At 44.5% G+C, this 21,427-nt stretch overlaps 1 protein-coding gene across 2 annotated transcripts in view; it reads left to right on the plus strand.

Annotated features, from left to right (window-relative positions):
• The window catches only part of LOC143982097 (3 beta-hydroxysteroid dehydrogenase type 7-like), a 137,514-nt gene that overhangs the window by 550 nt on the left and 115,537 nt on the right, over positions 1 to 21,427 (plus strand). The window contains exon 1 of one of the 2 annotated variants that reach the window (XM_077480520.1): positions 4,827 to 4,953. The exons of the other annotated variant lie outside the window; for it this stretch is intronic. The gene's annotated coding sequence lies outside the window, so the exon portion shown is untranslated. Of the gene's footprint in view, positions 1 to 4,826; positions 4,954 to 21,427 lie in introns of those variants that run through there. 2 annotated transcript variants of the gene reach the window in all.

Below are 21,427 nucleotides of genomic sequence, written 5' to 3' on the forward strand. Positions count from 1 at the left end.
ATATGATGGGCAGAGTGGCTGCATTTGATGGGGCACATTGGCTGCATTTGATGGGGCACATTGGCTGCATTTGATGGGGCACAGTGGCTGCATTTGATGGGGCACAGTCAGTGCCAGGACAAGGTCATTAGGTGCCCAGGGTGAAGATGACATATTACGCTCCCCCCAGGTGTAAAGAAAGAGTCAGTGTCAGAGGTAATCAAAAATAAAAGAAAAAAAGTGATCATTCCCTCTAAAGAGCCCTGTATTAATTATCAGCACAGGGCTCAGAGCAACATGTCACGTACCACCGTCACCTGCTGCCAGATGCCACTTGTTATTTGCCACCGTCACCTGCTGCCAGATCCAGATGCAATGTGTCACTTATCACTGTCACCTACTGCCAGATGCCAGGAGTCATATGCCACCGTCACCTGCTGCCAGATGCAGCATGTCATTTGCCATCGGTACCTGCTGGCAGATTCCATTTCTCAGTGGCTGCATTTTATTGGGCACAGTGAGGCTGCAATTGATGTTTTTTTTTCACAGTTTATCAGTTTGTTTGCATCCCCCCCCCCTTCAGAGCACCAGCCGTCACTGCCCCCCAGCACATATCTAACTCTCCCCACTCCCCTGTTAGCACTAGTCCTCACCCAGGACATATCTGACCCCTGCATTCCATGCAGAACACTCACAATTCAGCCACATGCACTGTTTGCTGCGGCGCACTATGTGCCACATTACCACTCTCTTTGAGGCCACCAAAAGTGTCCCAGGTATTTTACAATCTTATAGCGTATAACCCCCCCTCCCCCCAAAAAAAATGCCACCGATAAAGTGTTCAGGTTTGGCTTGAAGAAAAGGTAGCGACACTAACTGTAATGCCCCGTAAACACGATCGGAAATTCCGCCAGCAAAAGTCTGATGAGAGCTTTTGTTCGGAAGCATTGAACTTCATTTTCTCAGCTCGTCGTAGTGTTGTACGTCACCGCGTTCTTGACGGTCGAAAGTTCTGAGAACTTTTGTGTAACCGTGTGTATGCAAGCCACTTGAGTGGAATTCCATCGTAAAAACCATCCAAAAATCCGCTCGTGTGTACGGGGCATTGGGGTAATCCTGCGGACTCTGATATAAGGAGGAACTCTGTGCTTAGTTATATTAAAGCGGGAGTCCCCTGGGACTCCGCGTTTTTTTTTTTTTTAAAGCCAGCAGCTACAAATACTGCAGCTGCTGACTTTTAAAATAGTGACACTTACCTGTCCAGCGCGCCCGCGATGTCGGCACCCGAAGCCGATCTCTCGATCGTCTCTCGGGTGCTGCCGCCGCCATCTTGTGTATGGGAATCAGGAAGTGGAGCCTTTCGGCTTCATTTCCCGGTTCCCTACTGCGCATGCGCGAGTCGCGCTGCGCAATAAGGATGGACCCCGCTGCCTCTGGGATCTGTATGTTTCCCAGCAGGCAGCGGGGGACTTTTCGGAAAGGGGTGTAATCTACGCCCCTTTCCACAGAGAGCTATCCCGGAAGTGGGTGCAGATACCTGTACTGTACAGGTACCTGCACCCCCCCTCCCCCCTGAAAGGTGCCAATTGTGGCACCGGAGGGGAGGAGGGTTCCGATGAGCGGAAGGTCCACTTTAGGGTGGACCTCCGCTTTAAAGTAACCTTCATGTAAATGGAGAAATATGGTTTTTGCTAACTTAAACACATTGCTAGTAGCGGCTGCACAAATTATCTCTATGTGTGTGTAATATATATTACCCTATGTTTAATTATATTTGATTAAAAAGTAATTAGAGAAAATTCTAGGCAATGTGAATACATAGTTCATAGGATTTAAGGCTCTTAATATATGCAATTTATACAGTTAATTTTTATCACTTGAATTATTTTTCCCATTATGGGAGTGAGTGGGGGCTCATGTCTAAGATTTGCCTAAGGCCTCACAAAGCCTAGATCCACCTCTGCATACACACCCCCCACACAAGTTGAACTAGATGGACTGCTGTCTTTATTCATTCTTACCAATTATATATTTATGTAACTTCTCTGCAGTGGCATACATGAAATGTCACATTGTAAATTTCAAACAAACTTTTAAATGGGAGCTGTGTGATGGTATAAAATTCAAATCACACTGTCCTTTGCTGCACTGATCTACAGTCCAATTCTTTGTACCGGCAGCAGCATTTTGGCCTTTGGATCAGTGTGAATGTGCCCTTAACCACTTGACAACTGGGCACTTAAACCCCCCTCCTGCCCAGACCAATTTTCAGCTTTTGGTGCTCTCACAATTTGAATGACAATTACTCAGTTATGCAACACTGTACCCAAATTAATTTTTTGTCCTTTTTTCCCCACAAATAGAGCTTTCTTTTGGTGGTATTTGATCACCTCTGGGGTTTTTATTTTTTGCGCTATAAATGAAAAAAGAAAATTTAAAAAAAAAAATTCATTTTTCTTTGTTTCTGTGATAAAAGTTTGCAAATTATTAATTTTTCTTCATAAATTTTGGCCACAATTTATACTGCTACATATCTTTGGTAAAAATAACCCATATTAGTGGATATTATTTGGTCTTTGTGAAAGTTATAGAGTCTACAAGCTGTGGTGCAAATCATACAAAATTGATCACACCTGATGTACTGGTGGCCTATCTCATTTCTTGAGACCCGAACAAGCCAAGAAAGTACAAGTACCCCCCAAATGACCCCTTTTTGAAAGTAGACATTCCAAGGTATTTAGTAAGAGGCATGGTGAGCTTTTTGATGTTGTCATTTTTTCCCACAATTCTTTGCAAAATTAAGATATTTTTTCCATAAAATTGTCATTGCAATAAGTTATTTCTCTCATAAGGCATGTGTATACCACAAATGACACCCCAAAATAAATTTTGCTACTCCTCCTGAGTATTACGATACCACATGTGTGGGACTTTTCCACAGCATAGCCACTTAGAGAGGCCCAACATGCAGGGAGCACCATCAGGTGTTCTAGGAGCATAAATTACACATCTAACGTCTTGATTACCTATTACACTTTTGAAGGCCCTGGAGCACCAGGACAATGACACGTGACACTGACGTGGCACTGATGGCAGGTGGCACTGATACGTGGCACTGATGGCACATGACACTGATGTGACACTGATGACAGATGGCACTAATATGTGGCACTGATGACACATGACACTGAGGACAGATGGCACTAATATGTGGCACTGATGACAGATGGCACTTATACCTGACACTGATGACACGTGGCACTAGTATGTGGCACTGATGACAGGTGGCACTAATATGTGGCACTGATGACAGATGGCACTAATACGTGGCACTGATGGCACGTGACACTGATGACAGATGGCACTGATACCTGGCATTGATGACATGTGACACTAATAACAGATGGCACTGATACGTGGCACTGATGACAGATGGCACTAATATGTGGCACTGATGACACGTGACACTATGTGGAACTGATGACACGTGGCACTGATGTGACACTGATGACAGGTGCACTTATACGTGGCACTGATGACAGCTGGCACTTATACGTGGCACTGGGGACAGATGGCACTGACAGGTGGCACTGGGGACAGATGGCACTGACGACAGGTGGCACTGGGGGCAGATGGCACTGATGACAGGTGGCACTAGGGGCAGATGGCACTGGGGACATGTGGCACTGGGGACATGTGGCATTTGGGACAGGTGGCAGTGGGGACAGATGGCAGTGGGGACAGATTTTCATTTTTTTTTTCACTAACCGCTGCATCTCTGACCGTTTGCTGTCCCTCCTCACACGCTGTCTATGTGTGAGGAGGGAGAGCAGGCAATGAGAGATGATCTCATATGTTTACATGCACACTGGGGAAAACTGAAGCAATGGCACCTATGTGCTGTTGCTGCAGTGTCCGTGCCATTACTGGTGGCTCCCACGTGCATGCGTGGGAGTGATGTCATCACGGCTCCGGCCAATCACACCCCCAGAGCTGCGATACTCTGAACTAACTCCGGGATGACATGCCGGTGGCCGGAGGGCTTCAATCTGAGGTAATATATAATGAGCTAGTATGCTATGCCTTTTTCTTGCAGGGTTTTATTTTTTCCTTTTTTTTTTAAGAGGGTTTACTTCCTCTTTAATAGTATACAGTGCAAGCACTGTCTGCAGCCATGAATGATACAGCCACAGCACCTGTGATCATCATGATGATAATCATGATGATCACAGGGGCTGTATCATTTATTATTATTATTATTATTATTATTATTATTATACACGATTTATATAGTACCAACAGTTTACGTAGTGCTTTACAATGTTTGGGGGGGCAACACAATTACAGTACAGTTCAATAAAAAAGGTACAGGAGGGCCCTGCTTGTAGAGCTTACATTCTAAAGGGAGGGGGTGGTACAAAAGGTAATAGCTGCAGAGAATGATTTGATGGGGCTTTATTTATGGCTGCAGACAGTGTTTGCACTGTATACTATTATTACTGCTATTAGGAGAAAACACTGCAGCCTGTTTCACTGAAAGCATCTTAAATGATTACCATTTGGAATACAGTCCCTCCATGCATGCATTCCATGCCCAGTGCCCACCACCACCACCCGATCACTAGAATCCTATTCTGATTCTGCAGTGTTAGCACTGCCCCTTGTGCTTCTCTCATGAAAATGATATCGTGTTACTTTAATTAACCCCAGGTGTGCAGTGTGTGACAGGGAACAAGGGGATCCCTTCCCTCAGCAACCTGTTTTCTCTGCACACAGGCAAAACATGGATTATAGCTGCCTGGTTGACAAGTGGTTAATGAATTAGAGACAACAGTGCAACCTGACCAGGGTGTTACCTCCTGAAGTCGCTCCTACTGTTTTCTACTCAGTTTTCAGGTTTATGTATTTCAAGGAAATTTAACCAGATCATAGTAGATGTGCCAGCACTGATTAGGAAAAGGTCGTGCGACAAAGGTAAGGCAAACAATACATCAGATTGGAAACAAATATCTAATAATCTGTATACACATCTTACAAATATATATATTTATATATATGTGTGTGTGTATATATATATATATATATGTGTAGCAACAGCCCTGAAGGAGCTGCTGTTGTTGGTTCAGTCCTTTAGTCTGCCTCTCCCAGCCCCTTTGACACACATAGCAAGATTAATAATAAACAACACAATTTTGTTCTTCAAGTTTACTTTGAGCAGAATAAAGTTTAGATTAAAGCGGAGATCCACCCTAAAGTGGACCTTCCGCTCATCGGAACCCTCCCCCCCTCCGGCGCCACAATTGGCACCTTTCAGGGGGGAGGGGGGTGCAGATACCTGTACAGTACAGGTATCTGCACCCACTTATGGAATAGCTCTCTGCGGAAAGGGGCGTAGATTACGCCCCTTTCCGAAAGTGCCCCGCTGCCTGCTGGGAAACACACAGATCCCAGAGGCAGCGGGTCCATCCTTATTGCGCAGCGCAACTCGCGCATGCGCAGTAGGGAACCGGGAAATTAAGTCGAAAGGCTCTATTTCCTGATTCCCATACCCAGGAGGCAGCACCCGAGAGACGATCGAGAGATCGGCTTCGGACAGGTAAGTGTCACTATTTTAAAAGTCAGCAGCTGCAGTATTTGTAGCTGCTGGCTTTAAAAAAAAAAAAAAAAACGCGGAGTGCCGGCGGACTCCCGCTTTAAAATTAGTCAGCCAAGGCCTGTGTACGTAGCCAGGACTTAGCTGTACACAGTTTTCAAAAAAAACAGTCAGTAACATCATGCAACAAATAAAGGGTAAATAACAATATACACAGATTAAATAGGCCTCCCCCAAACCCACTATTCATGTATGTAGAATGCTATGGCTAAAGGGGAATCCCAGGCCGGCTTATAATAATTCCAATACACACAACGCAGTCATTTAAACACCCGAGGCTTGTCTCCTTTAAGAGCCACCACAGTTAATGTTCTATGAGCAAAGCTTTGCGATTATTATCTTCACCAGCATATAGGAGCTCTGTAGATAAAAGGTCCCTCAAGATAACAGAGTGCTGAGTAGGAATGTAAGTAGCTGGTGCTGTGATGTAGCACTCCTCTATGTGATCCAGATAACAGGTGTCTGGTTAGAGCTGCAAGATTAAAAATGAGAATCACGTTTTTTTTGCTTAGAAGATAAATCACGATTTTCGCGGCGTAACATCATCTTTCACATTAAAGCCAAAAAAAAAAAAAAAAAAAAATGGGCTAACTTTTTTTTTTTTTTATTATTATTATTCATTGAAGTGTATTTTTTCCAAAAAATTGCATTTGAAAGACTGCTGAGCAAATACAGTGTGACATAAAATATTGCAGCAATTGTCATTTTATTTCCTAGGGTCTCTGCTAAAATATATATAATGTTTGGGGGGTTCCAAGTAATTTTCTAGCAAAAAATATTGATTTTAATTCAACTTAAGAAACATCTGTCAGAAAAAGATTTTGACTTTACGTGGTTAAACTTCCTGCATTTATTTACACGTTGTTAAACACTTGGCAGAATGCCTGGATTTTTTCTTTATACACATCCCTTTGATCTAAGAAGTAAGAGTTAGTTACAATGTTTCATGTTAAAAACTCGGCAGACTGCCCGGATGTTTTCTTTTGACAAATTAGTGAGCAGATAAGTCTCTCTACTTGTTATATAAAAGAATCGGCAAACTCTGCAATAGAGATCGTCAGGGGGGTTGAATCAAGATCACGATTTTTTAACGATTTATTGTGCAGCTCTAGTGTCTGTACACAGTATTCAGGTGTGGTATCTTATGGAAGGCAATAAGGTTCCTGGGCAAAGCGCTCTCACCAATCCTATACGCAATCAGCAGTATTTCACAGAGCAATTGATCGACTCTCCTGGTTGCAGGTGTGTCGCAAGGGCGTCCTGTCCCTGAGCTGTTGAAACGGCCTCTTCCGTGGATGTTCTGCACGGCTGCAGAACGTCCTGCTGGAGCATGCAGGCTCTTGTCCTCTGGGCTGGGCTGCAGACTGTGTGCCCCTTGGTAAGCCACAACCCCCCTCACAGACAGCAACAGAGGGACGGTTCTCCTGATGGGATCCAGGAACAAGGCTTTTTGGCCTAGTCCCTCAGTATCTTTTATAGTAAAATGGGCACAGGACTCTCAAAGAGGAAGTTTGAGAAATTCCAGCAGACGATTGGTGAGCAGAGAAAACTATGCTTTAAGTCTTCTTTGGATTTTGTAAGTCTGGAATGGGGTTGGAAACTTGAAGATTTCAAAGAGCATTGGGAGGGACAGAGTCTTCAGTCTTGCTTCTGGCCTTTCCAGAAGTTCTGCAGGTTGTGTGTGTGTCCAGGAGCACACACGCATTATAAGGCAGATCTGAGCATAGCTCAGAGGAGTTGGTGTGGGAGCAGTTGCTGCAGCCAGGGGGGAGGTGTGCTACTGTTTAAAAACCCAGGTAATATCCTTGAGATGGCAATCCATGTGGGAGAGGTTCCAGGTCAGTGTACTGAGAGAGTTGGGCAAGCTGAGAGTTGGGGAGACCATAGCTAAGACAACTGGAAGAGAGAATCTTGGGGACCAGAGGGGACCGTATGTCTTAGAGGAGTGTGAAAGCCTGGAGTGTCAGGAGAGCCCCCTCCTAGAGGCCAGGAGTGGGCCTGTGCAGCAAGGTACTGCACCCAAGTGTGAGCCTTAAAGCGGGAGTCCGCCGGGACTCCGCGTTTTTTTTTTTTTTTAAAGTCAGCAGCTACAAATACTGCAGCTGCTGATTTTTAAAATAGTGACACTTACCTGTCCAGCGCGCCCGCGATGTCGGCACCCGAAGCCGATCTCTAGATCGACACTCGAGTGCTGCCGCCGCCATCTTGGGTATGGGAATCAGGAAATGGAGCCTTTCGGCTTCATTTCCCGGTACCCTACTGCACATGCGCGAGCCGCGCTGCGCAATGAGGGCGGTCCCCGCTGCCTCTGGGATCTGTGTGTTTCCCAGCAGGCAGCGGGGCACTTGCGGAAGGGGGCGGGCACTTGCGGAAAGGGGCGTAATGTACGCCCCTTTCCGCAGAGAGCTAGCCCGGAAGTGGGTGCAGTTACCTGGATTATCCAGGTAACTGCACCCCCCTCCCCCCTGAAAGGTGCCAATTGTGGTGCCGGAGGGGGGGAGGAATCCGATGAGCGGAAGGTCCATTTTAGGGTGGACCTCCGCTTTAAGAGCCAGGTGGATTGGCATTTTTCATTGTATTTCTGCTGGAGAAGAACCCCTGTGGGGGCAATCCATGTGTGTATGAACTTTCATGTTTGCTGCTTTCAATAAAAGTGGGCTACCACGCCCTTAAACTAAAGCTCCCGTTGGCTGTGAACTCACTGAAAATGCATCTACCGCTGAGCTAGACATCCACCTATATTACACATTTTCTCTCTCTCTCTATCTCTAGCTATCTCTCTTTTCAAAGTAAAGGAAAGCTGCACCCAGTCTTCAACTAGTGTAATGCGATCTGGTTATCCCACTGACCGAATATAGGAAAAAGTCCACAGGATTGCCTCACTTCAATCTTTTTATTGAACCAAAGTTCAAGCAAATGTTACATAATGTGAAAATTCATTACATTTCAGGCTCACAAGCTTACGCCCTTATTCAGATCAAAAACACATCTAAAGTAGAAGTTACGCACATGGTTTAAATACCTTCATTATTACACATTTGGAATGAATTATGTGATTAGTCAATCAAATGCAAATTAGTTCCTTATTTTATACATCTTTATATCATAGGTGGGGAAATGGCTACCAAAGCATAGAGCCCTCCCATAGTTTCAACAGAATCCTTCAACTCATTTAATCTGTCAAAATAAATGTGTACAAAACATATCACTATCTAGCTATCACATAGAATGAATTATATCCTCTAAATATATAAATACAGGTTTGCCTTAGGGGCAATAGTGTCAAGAAATGTGATCCAATGTACCTTATGCTTTTTTAGAATAAATTCACGATCACCACCTCTCCTAGTCTTATTAATTCCCTCCAATACCATGAATTTTAATTGGGAGATTGAATGCCCATTCTCCAAAAAAGGTCTCACTGTACCAATTTATTCCTGATTGGATATTTGTGCCTTGCTATCCTATCTTTGACCTTTTGAGTGTTCTTCCCTATGTATAGTAACCCACATGGACATTGTATTGCATATATTACATATGACGATTGGCAAGTGTAATAACCTTTTAATTTTAATATCATACCCTTTATGTGGATGGGATTTACACTTGCCTTTAATCATGGAGTTACATTGTATACACGATAAACATGTGTATGACTCTGTATTAAGGGATCCTAAAAAAGTTGGGCTTGGAGGGATATATTGGTCAGATCTGACCAACCTATCCCTTAGTGTTCTTCCTTTTCTATACAAGGATATTCACTAATATTCGGGTAATTTTCTCTTAATAAACCCCAATGTTTTTTGAGGATATTATGGATGCAAAGTGAGTATGGATGATATTGTGAGACGAATGGAATTCTATAATTTTCTCTTAATAAACCCCAATGTTTTTTGAGAATATTATGGATGCAAAGTGAGTATGGATGATATTGTGAGACGAATGGAATTCAATAATTTTCTCTTAATAAACCCCAATGTTTTTTGAGAATATTATGGATGCAAAGTGAGTATGGAGGATATTGTGAGACGAATGGAATTCTATCATTTCTATTGTGATGCTTATTTTCTGCTAAATGTACACATTCCTTCCTAATTAATTAAACTGGATAACCTCGCTTAAAAAGCCTGGCTTCAATTTCATTTAGTCTCCCTTCACATTATTGTGGATCACTAACAATCCTTTAAACCTGTTGTAACTAGCTCCTAGCTATCAAGTTAAACACCCCATGGGGGTGGAAACTCCTGTAATGTAATAATTGATTACGATCTGTACTTTTTATGAACAGAACGCTCTCTATGTTCATACCATTTATTTTCAACAATGTGTTCAAAAATGAAATATCCCTATTGCTAGACAAGACATAAAATTTCAGACCAGGGACAAGATAATGAATTACTGATCAAACAATAGAAGGGTTCCAATGTCGCCATCCCATACTGCGAAAATATCATCAATAAATTTGAACCACCCCTTACAGTGTTCAGTAAACATTTTGTTATTATAAATAAATGAGGTCTCAATCATATTCATAAATATATTTGCGTACGGGGGTGCGACATTGGAACCCGTCATTGCCCATTTAAGTTGTAAATAATGAGTTTCTTTAAACAGAAAATAGTTCTCTTCAAGTACAATTTTAAGACAGATTAAACGAGTTGAAGGCTTCTGTTGAAACTATGGGAGGGCTCTACACTTTGCTAGCCATTTTCCCACCTGTGATACAAAGATGTAAAAGATAAGGATCTAATCTGCATTTTATTGACTAACTACATAATTGATTCCAAATGTGTATTACTGAAGGTATTTAAGCCATGTGTGTAACTTCTACTTTAGATTTTTTTTGATCTGAAGAAAGGTGTAATGAGCCTGAAACTTAATGAATTTTCACATTATGTAACTGTCAGGGCTGGGCTCAGCCCTTGCTTCTCTGAGCTGGCCGCTCAGCTGTCGGGTAATTGCCAGCTCCTATCTCTCCACAGTTACCCAGCTGTTGATGATCTGCTGGTCTGTCCTACCTACTTAAGCCACCCAGTCCAGAGGCATTTTGCCTTAGTCTTGGTCACATCACAAGAAACTATCTCCTGCGTTCCTATTTAAAGACTGGCTTTGCTGACATCCCTTTCGGCTATAGATCCTGCTTGCTGTTCCACTACTTTGATTTCTGACTTCTGGCTTGGCTGACGATCCATTCCGGTTACTGAACTTTGTTTTGACTACGTTTGTTCTTTTTACTTTTATTATTAAACTATTGTGATTTAACTGTACTTATGTCTTGGTCTGATTTTATGGCTTCTGATAGAAATGTTTGCTTGAACTTTGGTTTAACAAAAAGATTTGTGCAGCGGTCCTGTGGACTTTTTCTTATATTCGGTTAGTGGGATGATCAGTCAATTTGCTTTTAGTAAATCAACTCCTAAGTGTAATTTCTCTCTGCTGTCTTGTTCCTCAGCTATCAGCATAAGTCCCTTATGACAGGTTTTCCTCACACCAAGAGAAAAAAGGTGACAGGGGAGGGATCAATCTACGATTGACAGGCTCAGCTCTGTTTCTATGTTTTGTGTGAAGGTGAGGGTGTCCCATTCCTCCAATCAGCTCTAATGCCGCGTACACACGACCGGACTTTGCGGCAGAAAAGGTCAGAAGGAATCATTTCATCGGATATTCTGATCGTGTGTGGGCTTTAGCTGACTTTTTTTTTCAAAAAGTCTGATAGAAATAGAACATGTTTTAAATCTGTCCAACTGAATCAATTCCTATTGGAAAAAACATTCGTCCTTATGCTAGTCCAGACCAAATACGATGCAAGGGCGGCTATTGGCTACTGGCTATTGAACTTCCTTTTCTAGTCCCGTCGAACATCATCACGTTCGAAACAAATGGACTTTGGTGTGATCGTGTGTAGGCAAGTCCGTTCAGTCAGAACTCTGTCGGAAAGACCATCAGAGTTTATTCCGACAGAAAGTCCAGTCATGTGTACATGGCATGAGAGTTCTTGTACAGTGTGTAACTGCAGCTCTCCGCCTCCTGCTTTGTGAGTCTGTGAAAAATTATTTCAATCTCTGATTGTATGGCATGATGGATAAGTATCTGCCTGTATTTCTCAGCACTATGGACACCATTGGTCCTGACCAAATCTCCAACTACATTTGCAGAAATGCAGCCCCAAACTTGCAAGGATCCTCCACCATGCTTCGCTATTACCTGCAGACATATTTCTTAGCACTGATCAGTGTAATAGAATTTATAAACTGACTCCATCTTAGATTCTCTTCCATTTTACATACAGTAGAAGTGAACCTTTTTGTGTTTGTGAGGCTTGCTAAAATCAGCTTTAAAAGTTTGCATAGACAGCTCCTAATATGAACGCTTAGTCTGGGAGCTCCGTCCCACCCCAGCAGCACGGGACTCATAACGGCGTCCACACAGCCAGCACTTAATCTGCGCTACCCCCCTTGTGCAGCGGATATCCTGAGGACTCCCCCGATGTACTCGGGGGCTGTGTGGAGGAACCTGACACCCGCATTTGAGGCAGCACGCTCTCCACACGGGGCAGCCATTATGGCGGCCGCGCCACACTACACAGACGCGGCCTGCTCGGTCAGGACGCAGCCTGCGGTCTCCTCCTCACCCTCTCCACTCCAACAAACAGCAGGTAATATCCAAATAGACCTGGCTTCCCCAGCATCAACAGTCTCCCTCCTGGAGCAATCCTTTCCAGTCCCCCCCCCAGTCCCAGCACTCACTACAGCCTGGGGATTTGGGCCTAATGCAGCCGATCAATGTGGCTGATCTTTTTGCCAAATTTGCTGACCTTTTGGACAGGGGGTTACAAATTACAGCCAACAATATCACTAGTGACATTAAAGCGGACCTCCAGACCATAGGGTCACACATAGAAATTATAGAATCCAATCTGGATGTCACTATTGCCAGAACAAACCAAAATACTGCTTGTCTACAAGTCTTACAAGAGCAATTGCAACCTGCCAATGCTAAAATAGATGACCTCGAAAATAGGAATCGGAGATGTAACTTTAGAGTCAGGTGTCTCCCAGAATCTTACAAGGATGTTCCTGAAACCATAAGGGCCTTCATCAAAGACCTGCTCCCTGACACACCTCAGCATCGTCTGGAGCTCGACAGGGCTCATAGGGCCCTTAGGCCCCCCAGGGAAGATGGTCTCTCCCGTGATATAGTGGTAAAACCACATTTCTACACAGTGAAGGAGGAAGTAATGAAGAAAGCCAGAACAATGCCCAAAATAATATTTCAGGGACACCACTTGCAAGTTTTTGAAGACATTTCACCATCCACTATACAAAAGAGGCGTGCATTGAAACCGCTACTTCAAATTTTGATGGACAAGGAAATGAAGGCCTACACCTTCAGCTCGCTTCAAGGAGGGGAAAAGCTTTTCCTACGACTTGGTCTCATCACTCATGACCCAAATGCTATGCAGCAGGATCCTCAACCACAATCGCTGCAGAGACAACTCCCTTCCAGCCCCATGAATCTGGTCTGGGAATCGGCGAGAACCAAGAAGTCGAAGGACAATGTTCCTCCTTGAATACCTTAGGATTGACTTCTGTTCCTGTTCGTGGGTCTTCGTTGAGTGGACAGTTCCTGACCGGGGGTCTTGCGTGGCGGATACGCCAGTGAAGTGCCCCCATGCCTCAGCTGAGGCGGTCTCCAAGGTCTCCACCCAAGGAAAAGATTTTTGGACCTAAAAATTATTTTTTGGGGGGGGGTTTCTCTCAAGGTTTTTGACTTTCCTGGAAGTCAGATTACAGTTGCGTAGCACAGTTAATTGTTTGTTACTAATGTTGATAATTACCTGTTGCCACGTGCTCACCTTGCCTTTACCTTTTTTGAGGGGGATCTGTGTATGGGCATTCATAGCACTGCTGTCCCTAGAGCCCTATTTTTAATATTCATGATCTACTGTAAGAGTCCTACCTGCTGGGGTGGTGCTCATGCACCCCATCCTGTCTAGTAGAACTGGTACCTCACCCTTCTCTGGGCAGGAACGCTCCCTGTTTCTCCTCCCCTTCGGGAAGGAGCACAGGGAGGATCATGTACATTCTGCGAGTGGTCCTAGTTACCTCCCTGCTTCGGGGGACTCGCTTGTCCCCCGACTTTTCTCTCCTTTCTCTTTCTGCCCTTCTCTTCTGCTTAATCTTCCCTCTCCTTTTTTTCTTAGAAGTTGTCCGGAAGGGAATTTCACAATTCCCACATCTGCTCAGTAAGGTCGCCAGCTGGACCTTGGACCTCCTGGATTCTGGGATCGCGTATGGTAAGCGCCTTTGTTTATTAGGAGCTCCTTACTCTTCTGCTCGATGGCTGTAAATCCCCCAGTTAAATTGCCCCTCAAACTAATTTATCATAATGCCCAAGGCCTAAACTCCCCGGCTAAAAGGCATAAAGTTTTCCAACATCTCCACTTACAGAAAGTGGATGTGGCTCTCCTCCAGAAAACACATTTCCTTAAACGCTTCCACCCATCCTTTATACACTCCAAATTCTTTTGTTTCTCGTTGGCTAACGCAGATGATAAAACTAAAGGAGTAGGAATCTTCATCTCAAACAGATGCAAGCTTTCCCTCAAATCAGAACTCAAAGACCCGGACGGTAGATATATCCTAGTGGTAGGAGAACTGGGCGAACATTTATACTCGTTCATTTCATACTATGCCTCTAACAAGGGGCAATTATCCTTCTTCAAACATCTGCTGGACACTATTTCACCCTTATTGGAAGGCACTGTCGTTTTTGGGGGTGATTCTAATACGGCATTTGACCAGGGGCTGGACAAGGCACGCCACCAGGTAGGCGCCTTGTCAGACCCAACAAACAGAGCCTATGTATAGCCAAACTAATCTCTCTCAGCACGGTTTAGTAGACATATGGAGAGAAATTAATACCTCCCTGAAAGATTTTACTCACTTCTCTAATCCCCACCAATCTTTTTCGAGAATAGACCACATCTTAGTTGCTCCCTCAACCATCCCTCTGATGAACAGAGCATACATCAAAGATGTGGTCTGGTCAGATCACTCCATGGTGGTTTTGACCTTCCAACGCCCAGGGGTTTTTAAACCCAGTAGATACTGGCACCTTAATGAATCCCTCTTGAGTGATCCCAGTAGAACTGCAGAGATTGACCTCAAGATCAAAAATTACTTCCACACTAACGATACGCCGGATGTTAGTCCCTCCTGCCCCTGGGCTGCTCACAAGGCCGTCCTCAGAGGGCACTTTATTCAAATTGCCTCCCAAGTTAACAAAGCTCATAGGACTGACATTGATAGGCTGGAACGGGAGTTCTCAGCATTATCCAAAAAGCATAAAGCTAACCCCTCGGAGGTCCCCACTTTGGTTCTAGACGCAGCTCGAACGGCTCTAAATTTAGCGCTCACTACTAGGGCCGAGAAATGGATCCACTGGAACCATTCCTGTTTTTATTGCCAGGGGGATAGAATAGGCTCGCTGTTAGCACGAAGACTCTCACCTAAGATCAGACCCACGGCACTCCCCAAAATCAAAATCCAAGGTGAAACCTTGTCTCAAAATCCTCAACGTATAATGGGATAATTCCACTCCTTTTACCACTCCCTTTACAGTAATAAGGACAGCCCGTCGCAATCGAAGGTTGATAGGTTTCTAGACACCGTTCAGAACCCAGTCTTGAAGACTAAACACCGACAGATTCTAGACGCCCCCATCTCACAGGAGGAGGTCTGTGCTGTGATTAAACGGTTGAAGGCTCACTCTGCTCCTGGCCTGGACGGCTTCTCTGTCCCTTATTATAAATCCTTCTCCACCACCCTAGCTCCCTACATGGCCCGTTTCTATAATGAGCTCAGACGAGGTGGTCAGTTAGACACCTGTACTAATATGGCCTATGTAACGTTTATCCCTAAGCCAGACAAAGACCCCAGTTCTGTATGCAACTGTAGACCGATTTCTCTTATTAATAACGATCTAAAGATTCTGACTAAAATCCTTGCAGACCGCCTGGCCTCCTTCATTAGTCTATACATTCATAAAGACCAAGTGGGCTTTATCCCGGGGAGACAGGGCCCAGACCAGACACGCTGTGCTATTGACCTGATTTCCCTTCTAAACTCTAACTGGGACATGGGGGCTCCAAGACAGGGTTGCCTTTTATCCCTTGACCTACAAAAAGCCTTTGATTCCATTCATTGGCCATATATCTTTTCAAATTTACAGCGTTGGGGTTTCGGCGACTCGTTTCTCAATGTCTTGCATGCACTCTATTCTACCCCCTCAGCTCAGGTGCGTCTGCAGGGATTCTACTCGGAATCTTTTCCCATATTAAGGGGTACAAGACAAGGGTGTCCCCTGTCCCCATAAATTTTCGCTATTGAATCATTGGCAATCTCTATCAGAAACGACCCGAGAATTCAGGGTATCCAATATGGCACACAAACCCACAAATGCGCATTATTTGCGGATGACATACTACTATTTGTCTCCTCTCCTCTAACATCTCTTCCCAATATTTGTTGCCTCCTAGATGACTTTGGTATTTCGTCAGGGCTCAGGGTCAACTATAACAAGTCCTAAGCGCTTAACATTAATATTCCAGAATCGCTCCTTTCCAGGCTCCGGGAGAGCTTTCGGTTCTCGTCGAGTGACTCGTTCATCACGTACTTGGGGATAAAACTGACCCCCAGGGTGGAACTCCTCTACCAAGCTAACTACTCACCACTATATAAAAAATTGGAGGAGGACCTCTCTCGGGGGTCAGGGCTTTCCATGTCTTGGTTGGGCAGGATCAATACGATCAAGATGACTCTACTCCCCCATATACTATACTACTTTAGAGCCCTTTCTGATACCAGTTATTAAAACCCACCTCGAACATTTTAAAGCCAAAATCATTCAATTCATCTGGGGTAAGAGCGGCCACAGATTCTCCAAATCTGTTTTATTTAGATCCAGGTTGAAGGGAGGGTTTGGCCTGCCCAAACTGCTCTGGTATTTCCAAGCGGCACAATTAGCACAGCTCTCCAAGGGACAGGCAGTCCCTCTCCAAGGGACAGGCAGTCCCTCTCCACACTCTGGATTATCTCCTCTGGAGCCCTAGGAAAATAAGACCTCCGATTCTGTCCCCGACGATGTCCCATTCGTTTGCCCTATGGGACACCCTAAAACTCAATGAACACCTAACCTCCCCCATGGAACCTCTGAAATACCTATTCCACAACCCGGAATTCCATCCGGGTCTAGACATTAGAGCTTTCAAGTGGTGGCTTGATAAAGGATTGTACAGAATAGGGCACTTCCTTAGACTCCTGGGCCCTCTCACGAAAGCGTTCTGCGTTAGTAAATTAGATATGTCCAGGTCAGAATTTTTCAGATTTGCGCAGATTTCCGCGTTCCTACACAAACAATGTAAATCACTTCCAAATGGCCCGCAAATAACTCCATACGAACACTGGTGTGGACAGGACATCGAGCAGAAGGATGGGATCTCTACAGGGTGCTGTCATCCAGAAAGACCAAGATACCTTATATGCTGGCATTGGAAGATGATCTAGCTCAAAGTTGGAGCTTGGAGACTTGGCAAAATAATTTTTTACACTCTTATAAAGGCATTTTGAATACCGGCCTCATAGAAGCTAGCGTAAAAGTTTTTACCAGATGGTATTTAGTGCCCACAAAATTAGCTAACATCTTCCCAGCAGCATCTCCCCTCTGTTTTAGGGGCTGCAACCTCAGGGGTGACATGCTTCATGTATGGTCGACCTGCCCCAGGATTCAACATGTTTGGCGTAAAATTTTCTCATGGATCAGCAAACTCGCTTCAAGGCCTATTCTACCATCTCCCCTCACAGCTCTCCTCAATTTCCCTGTAAAGGAAACTTCCAAGATTACACAACGCCTCATCTACTTTATTTTACTGGGGGCCAAGCTCACCCTGGCTAAAGCCTGGAAGAAAACATTGGTTTCACCCAGACTAGCTAGAAGAAAGATTTCCTGGATCATGAACCAAGAAAAGATGGCTAGTGTAATCTTGGACTGTTCCGAGAAATTCTACCATACTTGGGAACCTTGGGCTTCATTTGTTGGAATCACACTCCCACACTGACCTCCTAACCATCCTAGTTTGATCCTTACTTCTCCAGACGACTTGCTCACTCTTTTCCACTTTTCTTCTCATCTCTTCTACACTTCTTCTCACGTCCTCTCTTGTTGTTTTCCTTTTCCTCTTGTTTGCTTAACACAAGGCTAAGGCACCCTCGAGAAGCAGTCCACCCGCGACCGGGGTTTACAAATTTTATTTTTTCTTACAACCTGGTGTGGGCGCTCCTCCTTGACGATTAAGTCCCTCGGGTGGAGGAAATGTTATAAGTAAATTTCCACTGGTTTTTATCTTGCGAGGGAGTTTTTTTGTAATACTTTGTTTCCTTGGTAGCCTGCGCCTGGCACTTCCTGGGAACTCAAGGATGTGTTTTCTCGTTCAAACTTGTTCCGTTTTAGTCTTGTATGGAAAGGGTTATGGTGCTACTCCTCCCTCCGTGGGGCTGAGGGGCTGGGGGGGGGATCGTCCGGCCGCAGCGTGTTCCCCCCTCGGTTAATCCCACCTCCAAGGCGTGGGACACTGACAAAAGGTTTTCGGGTGCCTAATTTGCCCTAATGTCCTTCTTGTAAATCTGGTCGTGTAACCACATTTTACTAACCTTAACCTGGTCATTGGATTGTTTTATTATTTTGTTACGTTGTCTTCTCATCCTTATGATGTATTTCATTTTCATAGGGGCGATGAGTCCCATTATAATGCAGTATTTCCATGTAATGTCACCCTTTGTTTTCGAAATAATAAAAATCTATTGAAACAAAAAAAAAAAAGTTTGCATAGCACCACACCCTATGAGATATTGTGGTTAAGCTGAATTTGTGTAGGCAACTTATCAACTATTTCTTGTTATCTAGTCAAACAGCCTAACTCTTGATAAGAAAGTACTGAGTGCAAAGTTTGTAAACAGACATGTATTTTTACTGGTGTATATATACTACTGTTGTATTCAAAAAAGTCAGAGATCTTATGAACACACTCCAGCTTGTTTCTCGCATCTCATGTGGTCTCTCACGAATCCGAGGATTCCGATGGTCTACCTGAATTAACCAAGGATGGTCGTCCAGAACCAGAATTCCTTTCAATCACTGTATTAGTGTCTCTGGTTCCCAAAAAGTGTCGAAAGTGTCAGTTAGTGTCAGAATGTCTGCCTTAATATCATAGTCCCGCTATAAGTCACTGATTGCCATCATTACTAGTAAAATAAATAAATAAAAATATCCCACAGTTTGTAGACGCTATAACTTTTGCGCAAACCAATCAATATACACTTACTGGGATTTTTTTTTTCTAACGAAAAATGTAGCAGAATTCATATTGGCCTAGACTGATGAAGAAATTTAGATTTTTTTCTTTTTCCCTTTTTTTTTTTTTCTTATTACATGTGTTTTATAACAGAAAGTAGAAAATGTTTTTTTTTTTTTTTAAATTGTAGGTCTTATTTTGTTTATAGTGCAAAAAATAAAAAATGCAGAGGCGATCAAATACCACCAAAAGAAAGCTCTATTTGTGGAAAATAAGGACATTTTATTTGGGTACAGTGTCGGATGACCACAAAATTGTCAGTTAAAATGACGCAGGGCCATATTGCAAAAAATTCCCTGGTCAGGAAGGGGGTAAATCTTTCAAAGGTTAAAGCGGGATTCCACCCTAAAGTGGAACCTCCGCTGATCGGATCCCTCCCCCCCTCCGGTGTCACAATTGACACCTTTCAGGGGGGAGGGGGGTGGAGATACCTGTCAAAGACAGGTATTTACACCCACTTCCGGGCATAGACTCCCGTGGGAGTCTACGCCATTTCCTGCCCTGCCACGCTGTCTGCTGGGACACACACGGGTCCCAGTGACAGCGCGGAGATTTCCTATTGCGCGACGCGACTCGCGCATGCGCAGTAGGGAACCGGGAAGTGAAGCCGATTCGCTTCCCTTTCTGATTCCCTCACCTAGAATGGTGGTGGCAGCAGCCGAGAGCCGAGCGATCGATGGGCCTCGGCTGCCGGCATCGCTGGAACCCGGGACAGGTGAGTGTCCATTTATTAAAAGTCAACAGTGTCAGTACTAGAATCCCTTTAGGACCCAGCACAACTCACCTGACACAGCCTGTGTCTGGGAAACAACAGTGATTGGCCTGCTCACGTTTAAATCACCTGTATCAGCATTCAGTCAGCGCTCGTGTTAGAGTTCACTCGTGTTTGATCCAGCTGATATTTGCTCTGTGACTTTCGTGTTTGACCCGGCTTGTTTGACCCTCCGTACTTGCTTCTGATTCTGTACCGTTTGGATTCTGATCTACCTGTGTATGACCCAGCTTGCCTAGACTACGCTTTGCCTGATTCTACTAGTACCCTCATCTGCAGCAGTGAACCACAAGGTCCAGCAATCATCTATCCTCATCTACAGCAGTGAACTACAAGGTCCAGCAATCATCTATCCTCACCTACAGCAGTGAACTACAAGGTCCAGCAATCATCTACCTTCGTCTGCAGCGGTGTACTACAAGTCTCAGCTGACCTGCTCTGCTTAGACCTGCTCATGGTATGTGCTTTGAACTCTTTGTATAATCAGCACACCTGAACTGTTACTTGTTATCTGCACCTAGCCTGACATTAACACGAGCCAATACATAAAGGGAAACCTATCATGAATCCTGAACAGGCTCAGTTGTTTGCACAAGAACTTTGCTGTTTATCACATCAAGTTCAGGAAATGGCCACAGAGCTCACCAAGGTGCAATCTCCTTCTACTACCACCATTACTAAAACTCCATCTGAACCTAAAATTCCTTTGCCCGACCGGTTTTCTGGTGACCGTAAAGCGTTTTGCAACTTTAAAAACAGCTGCAAATTATATTTCAAGTTGAGGCCATCCTCGTCTGGCCATGAAACTCAGAGGGTTCAAATCATTATCTCTCTGCTACAGGGTGACCCCCAGGCTTGGGCCTTTAACCTGGAACCTAACCATCCAGCCTTACTAACAGTAGATGCCTTCTTTGAAGCCCTTGGGTTGCTATATGATGATCCAGATCGTGCTGCTACTGCAGAATCGACCCTGCGTAACTTAAAACAAGGAACTACCACAGCTGAAATGTATTGCTCAGAGTTTCGCAGGTGGGCCCCGGAATCTGGCTGGAATGATGCAGCTCTCCGCAGCCAGTTTAGAATTGGCCTTTCAGATGCGATTAAAGACGCTCTGGTCAACTTCTCCTACCCAGCCTCACTGGAGGAGGCTATGTGTCTAGCTATTAGAATTGACCGCCGCCAGCGAGAGAGGAGGCGAGAACAAACAATGGCTGTGGCAAACTGTATACCTTCCTTACCACCTGATTATTCCATCTCCAGTGCCAAATCTGAGGAAGAACCTATGCAGTTAGGCTCCACCCGGTTATCTGCCCAGGAACACAAACACAGGCGTAATATGGGACTCTGCTTATACTGTGGCCTCAAGGGTCATATGCTCCGTTCGTGCCCTACACGTCCGGGAAACGCCAGGACCTAGGTGATTGCGGGGAGGTCACCTTAGGTCTACTCTCATCTCCCCAGGGGGATAATCGCATACTTTTACCCGCTGTCATTCACTTTGGGACAGGGGCTCATGAACTGCTGGCCTTGGTGGATTCTGGAGCAGCTGAGAATTTTATTGATAGAACTCTGATCACCTCTTTGTCCCTGGAAACTCATGCTCTAGATTGTC

Source organism: Lithobates pipiens, unplaced genomic scaffold, assembly GCF_037356315.1.
Source record: "Lithobates pipiens isolate NorthernLeopardFrog02 unplaced genomic scaffold, aLitPip1_a1.2 Scaffold_16, whole genome shotgun sequence".
Lineage (NCBI taxonomy): Eukaryota > Metazoa > Chordata > Amphibia > Anura > Ranidae > Lithobates > Lithobates pipiens.